The sequence below is a fragment of the Macaca fascicularis genome, chromosome 2 (assembly GCF_037993035.2).
Source record: "Macaca fascicularis isolate 582-1 chromosome 2, T2T-MFA8v1.1".
NCBI lineage: Eukaryota > Metazoa > Chordata > Mammalia > Primates > Cercopithecidae > Macaca > Macaca fascicularis.
Window position 1 is genome coordinate 162,933,375 of NC_088376.1, and position 18,347 is coordinate 162,951,721.

Sequence of the window (18,347 nt, forward strand, 5' to 3'; positions counted from 1 at the left end):
AAAAAAATTAGCCGGGCGAGGTGGGAAAAAAAAAAAAAAAAAAAAAAAAAAAAAAAAAAAAAAAAAAGAAATAAAGCATATTTAAATAGGAAGAAAAGAAGTGAAACCGTCTTTGTTAGCAGATGACATGATCCTATGTCTAGAAAACCTCATTGCCTTAGCCCAAAAGCTTCTTAAGCTGATAAGCAACTTCATCAAAGCCTCAGGATACAAAATCAGCACGCAAAAATTGCTAGCATTCCTATAAACCAACAACAGGCAAGCAGAGAGCCAAATAATGAATGAATTCCTATTCACAGTTGCTACAAAAAGAATAAAATACCTAGGAATACAGCTAACAAGGGAAGTACAGAGCCTCTTCAAGGAGAATGACAAACCACTGCTTAAGGAAATCAGAGAGGACACAAGCAAATAGAAAAAACATTTCATGCTTATGGATAGGTAGAATCAATATTGTGAAAATGGCCATATTGCCCAAAGTAATTTATAGATTGAATGCTATTCACATTAAACTACCATTGACATTCTTCACAGAATTAGAAAAAAACTATTTTAAAATTCATGTGGAACCAAAAAAGAGCCCCAATAACCAAGGCAATCCTAAGCAAAAATAATAAAGCTGGAGGCATCATGCTACCTGACATCAAACTATAATACAAGGCTACAGTAACCAAAACATAATGGTATTGGTACAAAAACAGATGCATAGACCAATGGCACAGAATAAAGAACTCAGAAATAAGACCACACACCTACAAACATCTGATATTCATCAAACCTGACAAAAACGAGCAATGGGGAAAGGACTCCCTATTTAATAAATGTTGCTGTGAAAACTGGCTAGCCATATGCAGAAAATTGAAACTGGACCCCCTTCCTTATACCATATACAAAAATTGACTGAAGATGGATTAAAGACTTAAATGTAAAACCCAAAACTAAAATCCCTAGATGAAAATCTAGATGGTACCGTTCAGGACATAGGCACAGGCAAAGATTTCATGACAAAAATGCCAAAAGCAATTGCAACAAAACCAAACAGTGACAAATGGGATCTAATTAAACAGCTTCTGCACAGCAAAAGAAACTGTCATCAGAGTGAACAGACAACCTGCGGAATGGGAAAAAATTTTTGCAATCTATCCATCTGACAAAGGTATAATATCCAGAATCTACAAGGAACTTCAACAAATTTACAAGAAAAAAACCCCATTAAAAAGTGGGCAAAGGACATACATGAACAGTCACTTATCAAAAGAAGACATACATGCAGCCAACAAACATGAAAAAAAGCTCAACATCACAGATCATAAGAGAAATGCAAATCAAACCCCAATGAGAGGTGGGTGGATCACTTGAGGTAAGGAGTTCAAGACTAGCCTGGCCAACATGGCAAACCTTGTCTCTACTAAACATATAAAAGTTAGCCAAGTGTGGTGGTGCCTACCTATAATTCCAGCTACTCAGGAGGCTGAGGCACAAGAATTGCTTGGACCGAGGTATTGCATGAACCCAGGAGGCAGAGGTTACAGTGAGCCGAGATCTACACTCCAACCTGGGTGACAGAGTGAGACAATGTCTTAAAAAAAAAAAAAAAAAAAAAAAAAAAAAAGGCCCACGATGAGATACCATCTCTTGCCAGTCAGAATGGTGATTATTAAAAAGTCAAGAAACAACAGATGCTGGCGAGGTTGTGGAGAAAAAGGAATGCTTTTACACTGTTGATGGGAATGTAAATTAGTTCAACTATTATAGAAGGCAGTGTGGCAATTCCTCAAAGATCTAAAATCAGAAATACCATTTGACCCAGCAATCTCATTACAGGATATATACCCAAAGGAATATAAATCATTATATTATAAAGATACATGCATGCATAAGTTCACTGCAGCACTTTTCACAACAACAAAGACATGGAATCAACCCAAATGCCCATCAATGATAGACTGGATAAAGAAAATGTGGTACATATATACCATGGAATAGTATACAACCATAAAAAGGAATAAGATCATGTCCTTTGCAGGGACCTGGATGGAGCTGGAAGCCATTATCCTTAGCAAACTAATGCAGGAACAGAAAACCAAACACTGCATGTTCTCACTTTTAAGTGGGAGCTGAACTATGAGAACACATAGACACATAGCGGGGGAACAACAAACACTGGGGCCTGTCGGGGAAGGTTGGGGGAGGGAGAGCATAAGGAAGAATAGCTAATAGATGCTGGGCTTAATACCTAGGTGATGGGTTGATCTGTGCAGCAAACCACCATGGCACATGTTTACCTACGTAACAAACCTGCACAGGTACCCCAGAACTTAAAAGTTAAAAATAAAAAAACCTTAAAATAAAAGTTAAAAAAAATTAAAAACATGTTCAAAAAGAAGAGAACTTCCTCAGCTTGATAATGTGCATCTATAAAAAACTATACCTAACATCATTTTTAATGGTAAAAGACCAAATGCTTTCCTATTAGGATCAGAAAGAAGACAAGATGTCCAGTCTCACGACTTCTATTCAACATTGGAGGTTTTAGCCAGTGAAATAAGGTAAGAAAAATAAATAAAAGTCACCTACTTTTTTAAAAAGGTAAGAATGAAAATATTTTTACCCTCAGATGACCTGATCATCTATGTAGAAAATCCAGTGAAACATTTAAAAAGAAGAAACAGGGCAGACATGGTGGCTCATCCACCCAAAGTGTAATCCCACCACTTTGGGAGGCTGACATAGAAGGATCACTTGAGATCAGGAGTTCAAGACCAGCCTGGGCACAGAGTGAGACCTTGTCTCTACAAAAAAATTAAAAAATTAGCTGGGCATGGTGGTGCCTACCTTTAGTCCCAGATACTTAGAAGGCTGAGGTGGGAGGATTGCTTGGGCCCAGGAGTTTGAGGCTGCATTGAGCGGAGATTGCGCCACTGCACTCCAAACTGGGTGACAGAGCCAGACCCTATCTCAAAACAAAACTACTAGAACTAATACATGAGTTTAGCAAGGTTGCAGGATACAAGATCAATGTACAATACTCAACTGTATTTCCGTATACTAACAACAAACAATTGAAAAAGTACATGAAATAGATGAAATATTTAGGGATAACCTAACAAACAATGTGAAATGCCTGTACACTGAAAACTTTAAAACATTCCTAAGAGAATTAAACAAAATATAAATAAATGGAGATACATTGTGTTGCTGGGTTGGAAGACCCAATATTGTTTAAATGTCAGTTCTTCCCTAGTTGATTTGTAGACTCGATCCAATAACAGTCACATTTCCTTTTTTTGTATAGATTGACAAACTGATTCTAAAATTCATATGAAAATATGAAGGACCTAGAATAGCCAAAACAACTTTTAAAAGAATGAAGTTGGAAGGCTAGGACCACCTGATTTCAAGACATATTACAAAACTAACAGTAATGCAGATAGTTTGATATTGGGCAAAGATAGACATATTCATCAACAGAACAGAATAGACTCCAGAAATCCACATGTATATGGTCAACTGATTTTCAATAAAGGTACAAAGGCAATTCAGTGGAGAAGGGACAGTCTTTTCAGCAAATAGTGCTGGAACAACTGGATATCCATATGCAAAAATCAACTTTGATCTATCTACATGTTACACCATATTAACTCAAAATGGATCACAGACCTAATTATAAAACCTAAAACTGTAAAATTTATAAAAGAAAACATATAAGAAAAATTTTGTGACCTTGGAATAAGCAAATATTTCTTAGGTATAATACCAAAAGCATGGTCCATAAAAGAAAGCACTGATGAATTAGACTTTGTAATAATTAAGAACATCTTCTCTTTCAAAGAGAATCTTTTTTTTTTTTTTTTTTTTGAGACGGAGTCTCGCTGTGTCGCCCAGGCTGGAGTGCAGTGGCCGGATCTCAGCTGACTACAAGCTCTGCCTCCCGGGTTTTTACGCCATTCTCCTGCCTCAGCCTCCCGAGTAGCCGGGACTACAGGCGCCCGCCACCTCGCCCGGCTAGTTTTTTGTATTTTTTAGTAGAGACGGGGTTTCACCGTGTTAGCCAGGATGGTCTCGAACTCCTGACCTCGTGATCCGCCCGTCTCGGCCTCCCAAAGTGCTGGGATTACAGGCTTGAGCCACCGCGCCCAGCCTCAAAGAGAATCTTAAGAGAATGAGAAAAAAGCCACAGACTAGAATAAAATATTTGAAATCATATTTCTGGCTGGGCGTGGTGACTCACGCCTATAATCTCAGCACTTTAGGAGGTTGAGGTGGGTGGATCACCTGGGGTCAGGAGTTCGAGACCAGCCTAGCCAACATGGTGAAACCCCGTCTCTACTAAAAATTAAAAAAAAAAATGAGCTGCGTGTGGTGGCAGGTGCCTGTAATCCTACCTACTCAGGAGGCTGAGGCAGGAGAATCACTTGAATCCAGGAGGCGGAGGTTGCAGTGAGCCAAAAATTCACCATTGCACTCCAACCTGGGTGACAACAGTGAAACTCTGTCTCAAAAAAAAAAAAAAAAAAAACTCTAGAAACGCAGTACAGTAGTGCTTCCTTATCTGGTTTTGCTTTCCATGGTTTCAGCTACCTGTGGTCATCTGTGGCCTGAAAATATTAAATGGAATATTCCAGAATTAACCAATTAATAGGTTTTAAATTGCACACCTTTCTGAGGAGCATGGTGAAATCTCACGCTGTTCCACTCTGGCCCATCCTGGACACGAATCCTCCTTTTGTCCAGCATATCCACACCATATACACTACCTGCCTGTTAGTCTCTTAACAGTCATCTTGGTTATCAGATTGTCTGTCATGGTATTGAAGTGCTTTGTGTCCAAATAACCCTTATTTTGCTGTGGCCCCAAAGTTCAAAGTTCAAGATGCTGACATATTGTTATAATTTGATATGGTTTGGTTCTGTGTCCCCACCCAAATCTCATCTCGAATTGTAATCCTCACACGTCAAGGGAGGGACCTCGTGGGAGGTGATTGGATGATGGGGACAGTTTCCCTCATACTGTTCTCGTGATAGTGAGGGAGTTCTCACAAGATCTGGTTCTTTGATAAGTGTCTGGCCCTTTCCCCTGCACACTCTCTCTCTCCTGCCACCTTGTGAATATGTGTCTTGCTTCCCCTTTGCCTTCCGCCATGATTGTAAGTTTCCTGAGGCTTCCCCAGCCATGCAGAACTGTGAGTCAATTAAACCTGTTTTTCTTTATAAATTATTCAGTCTCAGGTAGTACCTTTATTGCAGTGTGAGAACAGACTAATACATAATTGTTTTATTATTGGTTATGGTTGCCAATCCCTTACTGTGCCTAATTTATAAATTAAACTTTGTTATAGGTATGTATGTATAGGACAAAACAGTATATATAGGGCTCAGTACTATCCATGGTTTCAGGCATCCACTGGGGGTCTTGGAACGTATCCCCCTCAGATAAGGGGGACTACTGTAATAAGAAAACAAACAATTCAATATTTTAAAATGGGTAAAAGATTTCAACAGATCCTTCACCAAAGAAGATATGTGGATGACAGATAAGCATATGAGAAGATATCCAATACCATTAGTCATTAATGAAATGCAAATTAAAACTGCATTAAAATACCACACACACTTATTAGAATGGCTAAAATTTAAAAAACTGAGTAAATCACATGTTGGCACACACTGCTGATGAGAACATAATTTGGTCCACTTCACTTTGGAAGACAGTCTGGGAGTTTCTTTCTTTCTTTATTCCATTCCTGGCTAATGTTTTTTTATAGAAATAGAGTTTCATTATGTTGCTCAGGTTGGTCTCAAACTCCTGGGTTCAAGCAATCTGCCTGCCTTGGCCTCTCAAAGTGCTAGCATTGCAGGCATGAGCCACTGCACCCAGCCATGGCAGTTTCTTTAAAAGTTCAGCATACATCTATGATGTGATCTAGCTGTGCCACTCTTAGGTTTTTACCAAAGGGAAATGAAATGAAACTGCATGTCCATACTAAGACTTGTACACCAGTGTTTATAGCAGCGTTCTTTGTAATAGCCAAAAACTGGAAATAGCACAAGTATCCATTAGCAAGTGAATGGCTAAACAAATTGTAATATATCCATACAATAGAATCCTACTCAGCAATTTAAAACATGAATTACTGATACTTGGAAGAGCAAAGATGAATCTCAGAATAATTGTACTGAGTGAAAAAGCCAGGCAAAATGACTACATGCTATGTAAATCCAATTCCACAAAGTTCTAAAAAAACTAGACTAACCTATTGTTAACTAATCCATAGTGACAGAAGCAGATCAGTGGTTGCCTGTGGATGAGTAGAGTTAGCAAAGAGTCAGGAAAGGAGGATTACAAAGGGACATGTGGAAGTTTTTTGGAGTGATCGATATGTTTATAGCTTGATTATAGTATTTCACAGGTGCATACATGTATCAAAACTTATCAAATCATGTACTTTAAATATGTATGTCATGCACTTTAAATTGTATGATTGTATGCCAGTTATACCTCAATAAAGCTAGTAAAACTATTATACATTCTTATTTTTCTGAGCAGGTTCTCATGGAAAACAAAACACACCATACCTAGTGTTCATTTTCAGAGGGCCTTGCTAGGTGTCCTAAAACCTATCTGATGACTTTGCCTGATACTAATGATTTTATTATTATTTTAAAAAATATTTTTATTAGAGACGGGTTTTCACCATGTTGGGCAGGCTGGTCTCAAACTCCTGACCTCAAGTGATCCGCCCACCTCAGCCTCCCAAAGTGCTGGGATTACAGGCATGAGCCACCATGCTCAGCCAATACTAATGATTGATATGGGAGAATGTTTTCTTTTTCCTAGATTCCTCATTATGGGCCTTAATAAGGCCCATAATAACTTAACTCTTAGAACTAAGGAGATATTTCAAGCCTAAAGGGAAGCACATCTGGTGCCTCCTCTGAAATGCACAAAATAAGGGTGTTGTAAGTTCTGCATAAAGCTAAGCTTGTTCAGTTAAAGGACTATCTTTTATTCTGAGACCTTATTTCACTATCACTTGTGATAATGATTGTTGATGGTAGCTGTTCTTTACATATTGCCACTTCTTAGGATTAAAGGTGGCATTTCCACAGCAGTATCTGGGATTTTACTCCTGTGAAATCAAGAAGGTAGAGTAACAAGAATTGTATGGGGTATGAGCTTTTACCTTACATGCAAGTTAACAAGTTAGCCTGGTAATGTTTGATGGATGTTAGCTAAAGACATGAGACTCATGGGTCAGAGAAAAAACACTTGATTACTCATGGTGAAAGCAGTAATCAGAACTTAATATTGGGCTTTTACTGGTTTCCATGCCCCACGTACCATGAGGGCAATGAAAGTCCCATAATGGAAGTTTATGGATGCTTGTACACACACAGTGGGCTACCATTTAATGAGAGGAATCCTGAGCCTGGTAAATCCACCGCTTTTATAGTGAGTTGTAACAAGCCTGTTCTTTGTCTAGGGGAAGATGTTACCTGATCCCTCAAGGTTGCTCACTGCAAACACAACCCTGAGAAATGACCTGGATAAAGAGAGGTCAGAGCCTTGCTTCTTGGTATACCTAGCAAGAATGCACAGAGCTGCTCAGAGCCCCTGGTAGGTTTGCCTCCAACACTAGGGACTGTGCATGGAGGCACCTGCCACTTCTGCCTGCATCCTGAGCTAGCGTGGCAGTCAGAGACATAGACTCTGGTGAATGGCTGAAATATGTCCCCGTAGTCTCCTCACTCCACCACAACTTCCTTCCCAGTAAGTGTCCTCAGGCAGATCCTTTGGGCTGCACCGGGCAGAGTTACATACTTTCCTGTATCCTGCTGAGTTTATCTTCTTTGCCTTCAGAAATTCCAACATACTACATGAGTCATGGTTCTCAGTATATTATTGTTATACCCTTCTCAGAATCTCTCTGACTCCCCAGGTTTCACATTGTTTTCCATTATTGTAAAAGGCCTCAAGATCTCCATGCTTTGGAGAAGAGTTACACTCATCTTTTCTTTATTCTTGCATTCCTGAAAGCCTTACATTAGCATCCAAGTGAGGTTTCTTTATCAATATCAACAGTAAATATTTAGTGAACTAAACACCTACTGTGCTCAGCATACTGTATAAAATATGATTTAAGGGTTCCTGGGAGCTTCAAATGCATCACCTGGGTGCAAAAACATGAGGAATCCAAAAAGTACATTCTGAGTTTTTTTTTAATAGCGTTTGAAAAATAATGCCTTGCTGCAGGGATAGGAGCTGTGCTGCTTTCATATCGATTCTGTTCTCTTTGTGGTTTGAGTAATTGGAGCTGAAGGGAAGGTGATTGGGAATAAAGGAAAGCAGTACTGATTTTTTTTTGTTGTTAAAAGAAAGTTTGCACACTGTCATTGCACTATTAGAATTTCTGGGATCTTCTTTATAATCCCTGGTTTGATGGTTATTGGCCAAGAAGGAAGAAGGGAAGCTAGTCAGGCCTAGAATAATTAGCAGCCATTCAGCATAATCTGGGTCTAGTGTTGCAGGGCCAAGGACTGAATGAGGCAGAGTGACCAGGAGCAGATCCTGCAAGGCCTTATCCAAAAAGGAAGCTAAGATTCGTAGAAGGAAAATACTGTATTGATCACCAATTCCAGAGGACTGGGCATAGAGCCAAAAATAGGAGGTGTATCATGAGGTCAAAAGCCATTGGTGGCCAAGTGCGATGGCTCACACCTGTAATCCTAGCACTTTGGGAGGCCAAGGCGGGCAGATCACTTGAGGCCAGGAGTTCAAGACCAGCCTGGTCAACATGGCAAAACCCTGTCTCTACCAAACATATAAAAATTAGCTGGCGGTGGTGGCACATGCTTATAATCCCAGTAACTTGGGAGGCTGAGGCAGGAGAATCACTTGAACCTGGGAGGCGGAGGTTGCAGTGAGCCGAGATCATGCCACTGCACTCCAACCTGAGTGACAGAGTGAGACCCTGTCTCAGAAAGGAAAAAAAAGAAAAGACATTGGTATGTAGGAATGGTGCAGGAAAAAAAGTACAAAGCAGAAATGAGGTGAAAAGATCTAGAACTATGAACAGGAATGAGGTCTTTCTTGGGTACTGGCTGCCAGATGGAATATGAGTGGGTCAGCAAAAGTTAATGAGGTAGGTTAAAGGTTAATGCATAGGAATAGTTTCTGCACAGTCTTCTGAGGCTGTCTGTCCATCCTGCAGTCAGGCCTATATCAATATCAGCCCTAGATGAAGTGGTCACACCCTCCTTTGTGCACCTACTGTTACAAATAGTCATGGCTGTCATTACCCCATCACAGCTGATGGCACTTACTAGGTTGAGAGAAACGGGGCTCTGTCTCCCTTACCAGACAATAAGCTCCTTGAGTTTATTCATCTTTTTTGTTTCCACTGTGCCTGGACTGCACACTGTTTCCCGAATGAACAAATTAACTGGCCTAGAATGTAGACTATGATGATAAAGGTCAGTTCTTAGAAGATCATTGTTTTCATTCTTTAACTGTTTAAGATAGTGTCAGTTCTATGTAAAAATTGTGCCCTAGGTAAGCAGTTGCTTTCCATTATTCTTCTCTCTGTTTCTTGGTGGTTACTCCCTCTGGGAGCCCAAAGCATGATGTCCAGAGCTCCAGATTCCCAGCCTTCCTGGTTGTGGCCCTTCATTCTCAACTTTACTTTCAATCTTAGTATGCCATGAAAAGCTGTCTGCTTTTGATGCACTATTAGCCACATAGTTCCGTACTTTCAGAAGGCCTTCTCATAGTCAGATTCTTACAAATGTACCTATTGTTTCAATAAATGTTTATTAGACTGGCCAGCAATGTTTCAGATACTGTTCTAGGTGCTGGGGTTATATCAAAGAACAAAGTAGGCAAAATCTCTTCCCTCGTGGTCTTTGCTTTCTTGAAGGGAGAATAGGCAGGACATAAAATAAATTGTAAAATATTTGGGATGTTAGTGATCAGAGAAGAAAAGTAAAACAGGGACAGTGAGTGGAGACTGTCAGAGTGGTAGTTGCTATTCAATATAGTTTGACCAAGGAAGGCCTCACTGAGGAGATAACATTTGAGAATAGACTTGAAAGGCATAAGAAACAAGTCATTGGGTAAAAACCATTCCAGGCAGAAGGAACAAATAATGCAAAGGACCAGGGATGGGAACATCTGTAGTATTCAAGGGAAAGCAAGGAGGCCAGTGTGACTAGAGCAGAGTAGATTAGGTGGAGAATAAGAGTAGATAAAGTCAGCAAGGTAATGGGGCCCAGATCATGTAAGGTCGCGTAGGACAGTGTAATGACTTTAGCTTTTACTCTGTTATGGGGAGCCACTGCAGGACTGGGAGCTGTGAATGGCACACCTTGACTTACATCTAACAGGAAATCTGCTGCTGCGATGAGAATAGACCTTTAAATTTTAAAAGAGATACCTATGGCACTACCTTAAATAAAGTCATGCTCCTTGGAGTGCCTCAATTCATGTACATAAATGGGTAAAAGTGGAATTTAAGAAACCTTGGAAATGTGTGGGGGTGTCCTCTTTGTTTCTCCTCTGCTCATGCCTGGTGGGTGAGCACCAACGCCATCTCTTCCTAAGCTAGGGCTCCCTAGCAGAGCACCGTGCACATGGATTCTTCCTATGTTCTGCATTCTTTGCCACAGGGATGCCATAAGTTGGCAATATGCAGTAGAGGCTACCTCAATGGGCAGTGCCCTTCTTTATCTAAGCCAAGAGAATTTGGTTCTGCAAGTAACAAGTCATTACTGCTGATGACACTCCTTGTACACACTTGAAGAGAGCGTGGACCACAAAATAAAAACTGGAGCAAAAAAGGACTATCAGATATTACTGATTAAAGATTGGAAAGGAGGAAAACACATTATTTACACATACGACTCTTGATTGTATGAGTAGAGAACACAACTTACGTGCATGTATGTTGTACACTTGATTGTGTAGAGAATTCAAAAGTGTTCAGATAAATTATTTAGACTTAAAAAGAGACAAATAATTTTGGGAAGGTGATAGTGGCAGTAGTAGCATAGGTTTTAGATATTCCTGAATCTCCACATAAAAACAGAGCAACTAGGTAGAAGACATAAAACTCATGGGCAACAAAATGAAATCCATTTATAAGAAAATTCGATGATGAGGTATTCTTATGAGCCTCAAAATATAACCAGTTGGGGAAAGACCACCCACAGTCACAAGAACTGTGTTACTTGTGTCTATGTAGGAGAAATAAGAGAGGCAATGGACATCTGACAGACCTGGGAACAGAGAACCCAAAATAGCCCAAAGGTATTCACTGGAAAGCATGGGTAGGGCAATTTGAGATCAGCAGCTGAAACTTAATAAGGGGTGAGTACAAGGGATCCACCTCTGGAAGGTCTAAAAGGAACGGAGCAGTCTAGCTGCTGCAAAATTTCTAGACTGATCTGGTGGGGCTCCCTTCCAAGATAGGATCTCATGAAGAGGAGAAACTGTGGGGAGTAGAATCAAAATTGAGCAGGATGAAGACAATACAGATGAAGAAGGAAGAGAAAGATCCAGAGGAAAGCATATTAGAGTCAGGAAATCTTGGAAAGCAAGCCAGAGTATTTTTTAACACCATATTAGTATAATATAGTGAGGGAACCACTATAGAACCACTTCTAACACATGTGAAGTTAGAAAAGCTATCGGAACTAAATGTCTTTTTAAAATCACATAAAAACCAAATTCACACCCACAAAAATCTAGCAGCAGGAAAATATCAAGGCCAAATCCAACACAACATTAACCTAAGAAAGAGAATAAGGGGAATATCTGCAGACAATGAAAGCATGCCAAAAAAGATGATTGAAAATAGATTGAAACCCTAATGTACTATTTTAAGTACATTCAAAGACATTAAAGAAGTCACGTAAGACAGAAAAGCAACGTAAATCAAATTAGGAAGCTCAGAAATGAGACAGGACAATTCAAGGAAAAATTAGAAATAAACATCTAAAAATGAAGCCTGAACTAGGAGGAACTCAACAACAAATGAATACAACATAATTCTTTAAGATAAATAAAAGGTAGAAAGCAAGAAACATTTTTTAAATGGAATAAAAAAAGATTTTTTTTAAAGTTTTGAAAGAAAGCAACAAATGTTGAAAATAGGCAAAGAAGATCAATCTATCAATAATAAGAGTTCCTGAAAAAGAAAATAAAAGCAAGGAAAAAAAACAAGTATAAAACAAACAAAACCCTCTAATTTAAGAAAACTGAAAATTTGAAACTATGTCTGGAAAGAACACACTGTGTACTTGAGTATATCATAATGACTAAGTTCAGCAAAGTTGTTGGATAAAAGGTCTATACATAAGCACCAATTTTATGTAACATTTAAACAAATTTTTTAGATCATTTAAAACAGCATAAAAAATATAAAATTCTATTTGTGATGGCTTTCTAGTGTGTCAACTTGACTAGGCCAAACTACATTTCCTAGAATTCTCTTTCTTGTATGTTTTCTGACCACAAAGGAGATTCTTTCTAGATTTGGAAAGCTAAGGGAAGTTCTCGCCATCTTGTAGCACACACATTGTTGCGAACCTACTGATCCACCTAATGGGGTGAAGCAGAGCTGGACATGCAATTGCTCTACCTTCCCCTGGACCCTCCATTAACTTGTCAGACCCCTGGGCCAGATGTGTGTGATTAGCTCCATGACAAAGGGCCATAGCTTCTGCAGGATATTCTCATTACCTAGATCAGAGGCAGCAATAACTGACATGGGTTTCAGTCTGTTCGCAGGAGTGTGAGCATGCTCTAATCTCTTGATTTTCCCTCCTGACTGCCTGCCTTGTAGACTTCAAGCTCTAGCATCAGGTGTGGAAACAACCACCTTACAGAGACTGCTTAAACAGCTCCCAAAATTGTGTAACTCAACTGCCTGTGATATATCCATATATCTCTTTTTGAACCCTGGCTAATACAGTAGGAAAAGATATGCATTATCTCAATATAGAAAATCATAAAACATTTTTGAGAGGAATTAAATTCTATATTCATTGACCAGAAGACTTAATATTGTAAAAATATCATTTCTCCCCAGATTGATGTATAGATTCAATGCAATAGAAATTCCAACAATTTGCGTGTGTGTGTGTGAAACTTGACAAGCTAAATCTCAAATTTATATGGAAATTCAAAGGGCTAAAAATAAGTTGGAAAGAAAAGGCAAGCTGGGCGTGGTGGCTCACACCTGTAATCCCAGCACTTTTGGAGGCCGAGGCAGGCGGATCACATGAGGTCAGGAGTTCGGGACCAGCCTGGCCAACATGGTGAAACCCCCTCTCTACTAAAAATACAAAAATTAGCCAGGTATGGTGGTGGGCGCCTGTAATCCTAACTACTCAGGAGGCTGAGGCAGGAGAATCACTTGAACCGGGAGGCAGAGGTTGCAGTGAGCCAAGATGGTGCCATTGCACTCCAGCCTGGATGATAAGAGTGAAACGCTAAAAAAAAAAAAAAAAAAAAAAAAAAAAAAAAAAAAAAGGACAATGTGAGAGGATTTCTTCTTCTGGATATCAATATTTACTATAAAGCTAGTAATTAAAACCTACTAAATATGGTACTGGAGCAAGGAGAGACAAATAGATCAATAGAACAGAATAGAGAGAATCCAGAAAGAGTCAAGGATATATAGACGTTTTTCAATAAATGGTGCAGAGTCAGTTAGCTATCCACATGGAGAAAAAAGTGCAACCTGAATCCTGCCTCAACAAAATTACTTCCAGGTGAACAACTAAAATGGAAAACAAAAAAAACTTCAGGAAACTAATAGAAGAGAATATCTTTATGAACTAGGGACATGAAAACATGTCAAATAGAACACAACAAGTATTATTCATGAGGGAAAATATTGTTAAATTGCTCAACATTTGTTCAGGACAAGCCTGGGCAACATGGCAAAACCCTGTCTCTGTTAAAAATACAAAAATAGCCGGGCGCGGTGGCTCAAGCCTGTAATCCCAGCACTTTGGGAGGCCGAAACGGGCGGATCACGAGGTCAGGAGATCGAGACCATCCTGGCTAACACGGTGAAACTCCGTCTCTACTAAAAAATACAAAAAACTAGCCGGGCGCAGTGGCAGGCACCTGTAGTCCCAACTACTCGGGAGGCTGAGGCAGGAGAATGGCGTGAACCCAGGAGGCGGAGCTTGCAGTGAGCTGAGATCCGGCCACTGCACTCCAGCCTGGGCGGCAGAGCAAGACTCCGTCTCAAAAACAAAACAAAACAAAACAAAAAAAATACAGTCAGGCATGGTGGTGCATGCCTGTGGTCCCAGCTACTCTAGAGGCTGAGGTGGGAGGATCACTGGAGCCAGGGAGGCAGAGGTCACAGTGAGCTGAGATCATGCCATTGCAGTCCAGACTGGGTGACAGAGAAAGACCCTGTCTAAATTGAAAAAAAAAAAAAAAAAGAGCTCTACATTAGAAATTGAGAACTTCTGTTCATTAAGGACATCACTAAGGAAAAAGACAAGCCATAGACTGGGAGAATGTATTCACAATGCATATATCATCAAAGAATCTTTATTCAGAATAAAAAAGTGGTAATCAATATAAAAAACATAGAAAATCCACTGTTTTAAAAATTTGCACTCATGTTTATCACAGCACTGTTCACAATAGTAAAGTCATAGAATCCATCTAAGTGTCTATCAACAGATGATTGGATTAAAATGTGGTATATTTTTGCCATGGAATACTACACACCTATAAAAATAAATGAAGTTACGTCTTTTGCAGCAGTGTGGATGGAACTGGAAGCCATTATGCTTAGTGAAATGACTCAGAAACAGAAAATTGAAAACCACGTTCTGATTGATAAGTGGGAGCGAAACAATGGGTATAAATGGACATATGGGGGCATAATAGACACTGGAGACTCCAAATGGTCGGAGGATGGGAGTGGGTGAGGGATGAAATACCACTTTTCAAATACAATTCAGGTGATGGGTACACTCAAAGCCCAGATTTCACCACTGCGTGATATATCCATGTAACAGAACTACATTTGTATCCCTAAATCCCTAAAAATAAAAAAAAAATTAATTTCAAAAAATAAAAAGTGTGCAAAATATATGAACAGGTACATCACAAAAGAACATATCCAGATAGCTAATAAACAAATGAAAAAGGGCTCAACTTCATTAGTCATTAGAGAAATGCAAATTAAAGCCACAGTGTGATAACACTACATACTCACTTGAATGTTTGCAATTTTAAAAAAAGACTAACAAAACCAAGTGTTGAGAAAGATGTAGAGCAACTGGAATTCTCATGCATAGTGTGGGAGTGTGCACTGATACAATCACTTTTGAAAACTGTTTAGCAGTATCTACTAAACTTGAACATATTCATACCCTGTGTCCTAGCAATTCCAGCAAAATTGTATACGTATGTTCACCAAAATAATGCACTAGAATATTCTTAGCAACACTATTTGTAATAGGTTCAAACTGTAAACTGTTTGAATGTCCATCAACAGTTATAATATCTATTTATAATGTCTAATATATCACAGTATACTCAATGATTGGACACTACACAACAAAAATTAAACTATCTACAACTACATGCCACAATATAGATGACTCTCACAAAAATAAGAAATAATGTTGAGCAAAGGAAACCAAATAAAGAGATTATACCCTATGTTACTCTTTTTACATGATGCACAATAACAGGCAAAGCTAATTTAAGATGTTAGAAGTCAAGTTGGGTGGATGGAGAAAAGGGAGAATAGAGCAAGAGGAAGACTTCTGATGTGTTTTGGCTTGCATGCTCGTTGCCCAGGTGTGTCAGTTTTTGAAAATTCTGTGAATTAGAAATTTATATATATGCATTTTTGTTTATGCATATTTTTCTTCAGCAAAAGTTTAAAAAATGATCTTTGGGCTTCCTGAAAAGACAGAAAGGAAACATTTAAAGGATACATGTCAATTTTTTAGCAGAGACAACATTTTTAAATACTATTTTCTGAAAAAAAATTCTCCCTCACAGCTTTATATTTATTATTGATATTGAAGGATATGATAAATAGTTTTACAGTAAATATAGAAGTAAATTTTATAAGACTTGTTTATGGCACCATTAGAAATAGTTTTTAAAAATTAGAACTTGTGTTTACCAAAAGACATGAGTAAATCACACCAAAAACACAAGTAACAAAAGAAAAATGTATTCAATATCATCAAAATTAAAAATTTCTGGCCAGGCACATTGGTTCATGCTTGTAATCCCAGTACTTTGGGAGGCCGAGGCAGGCAGATCACGAGGTCAGGAGTTTGAGACTAGCCTGACCAATATGGTGAAACCCCGTCTCTACTAAAAATACAACAAATTAGCTGGGCATTGTGGTGCGCACCTGTAATCCCAGCTACTTGGGAGGCTGAGGCAGGAGAATTGCTTGAACCCGGGAGGCGGAGGTTGTAGTGAGTGAGTTCTCGCCACTGCACTCCAGCCTGGGCAACAGAGTGAGACTCAGTATCAACAAAAAAAAAAAAAAAAAAAAAAAAAGTCTGTGCTTCAGATACACCATGAAGAAAGTGAAAAGAACCTACAGAATGAAGAAAATGTTTTCAAATTATATAATATACCTGATAAGGGACTTACATCTAGATACATAAAGAATACTTACAACTCAATAATAAAAAGGCAAAACAATTTTTAAGTAGGCAAAGAATCTGAATAGAAATATCTCAAAAAAGATATATGAATGGCCAACAGGCACATCATTACCCCTAAGGGAAATCAAAATCACAATGAGATACCACTTTGCATCCCCTGAGATGGCTATAATACAAAAATTAAGTGTTTGTGAGGCTGTGGAGAGATTAGAACCCTCATCTGCTTCTCCTAGGGATGTAAAATAGTGCCTCAGCTAGCGAAATAGTTTGGCAGTTTCCCAAAATGTTAAATATAGGGTTACCATATGACTCAGCAATTAAGCTCCTAGGTATATACTCAAGAAAATCAAAACATATGTCCATGTAAAAACTTGTACATGAATGTTGATAGCAGCATTGTTTATAATATCCCTAAAATGGAAACAACCCAAGCATGTATCAACTATTGAATGGATAAGTGAAATGTGTTATATCCATACAGTGAAATATTATTCAGCAATTAAAGTGACATACTGACTCATGCTAGGACATGGATGAAACTTGAAAACATTATGTTAGGTGAAAGAAGCTAGTTGCAAAAGACCACATTTGATTCCATTTATGTGAAATGACCAAAATAGACAAATCTATAGGGACAGAAAGGAGATTCGTGGTTATATGTGCTGGGGAAATGCAAATTAAAACTACTAGGAGATACATACCAATGGTATGTATGTTTATCTTTAAATTATCTTTAAATTTTTTAAGATAATAAGATAAAGATGTTAAACTATGAAACTCTCATTTACTTATTGGGAGAGTATAAATTGGTACAACCACATTAGAAAAGAAATTGGCATATCTTTTAAGATTAACAGCACATATACTTTGAGAGCCAGCAAATCCATTTCTAAATTCTACTCTGTAGAAATTTATGCATATTTGTATCAAGAGGTATATAAAAATATTCATAGTAGCGTTATTGTAATCACCCAAATGTTCATCAGAAGTAGAAGGAATAAATAAATTGTGGTATATTCCTACAATGAGATATTATATACCAGCTACAGATACACCCAGCAACCTGTATAAATCTCACAAACAACATCAAATAAAAAAGCCAACCACAAAGTAGCATCCACTATGATTCCCACTTATAAAGTTGAAAAACAGGCATAACTCAGCTATAGTATTAAAAGCCAATATAGTAGTTCTCCCTTAGGGAGAAGGGAAAAAGTAAAAAGTATAATATGGGGTAGAATTTTGAGGTATTGTAATGTTCTCTGTCTTGACTTGGGTTATAGTTTTCTATATGACATTTTCTTTGTTACAATTTACTGAGCTATACATTTTTAATTTGTACACTTAAAAATATATTTTCTGGCCAGACGCGGTGGCTCACGCCTGTAATCCCAGGGCTTTGGGAGGCCGAGGCAGGCGGATAAGGAGATTGAGACCATCCTGGCTAACACAGTGAAACCCTGTCTCTACTAAAAATACAAAAAAAAAAAAAAAAAAAAAAAAACTTAGGCGGGCATGATGGCAGGTGCCTGTAGTCCCAGCTACTCCAGAGGCTGAGGCAGGAGAATGGCATGAACCCAGGAGGCAAAGCTTGCAGTGAGCTGAGATCATGCCACTGCACTCCAGCCTGGGCAACAGAGCAAGACTCCATGGCAAAAACAGAAAAGAAAAAAAGA

At 38.6% G+C, this 18,347-nt stretch overlaps 1 protein-coding gene across 5 annotated transcripts in view; it reads left to right on the forward strand.

Annotated features, from left to right (window-relative positions):
• GPR156 (G protein-coupled receptor 156) overlaps window positions 1-18,347 on the forward strand; it is a 132,892-nt gene that overhangs the window by 52,418 nt on the left and 62,127 nt on the right. For 2 of the 5 annotated variants that reach the window (XM_074033377.1, XM_074033378.1), the window contains exon 4: window positions 2,477-2,549. The exons of the other annotated variants lie outside the window; for them this stretch is intronic. The gene's annotated coding sequence lies outside the window, so the exon portion shown is untranslated. The remainder of the gene's footprint in view (window positions 1-2,476; window positions 2,550-18,347) is intronic. 5 annotated transcript variants of the gene reach the window in all.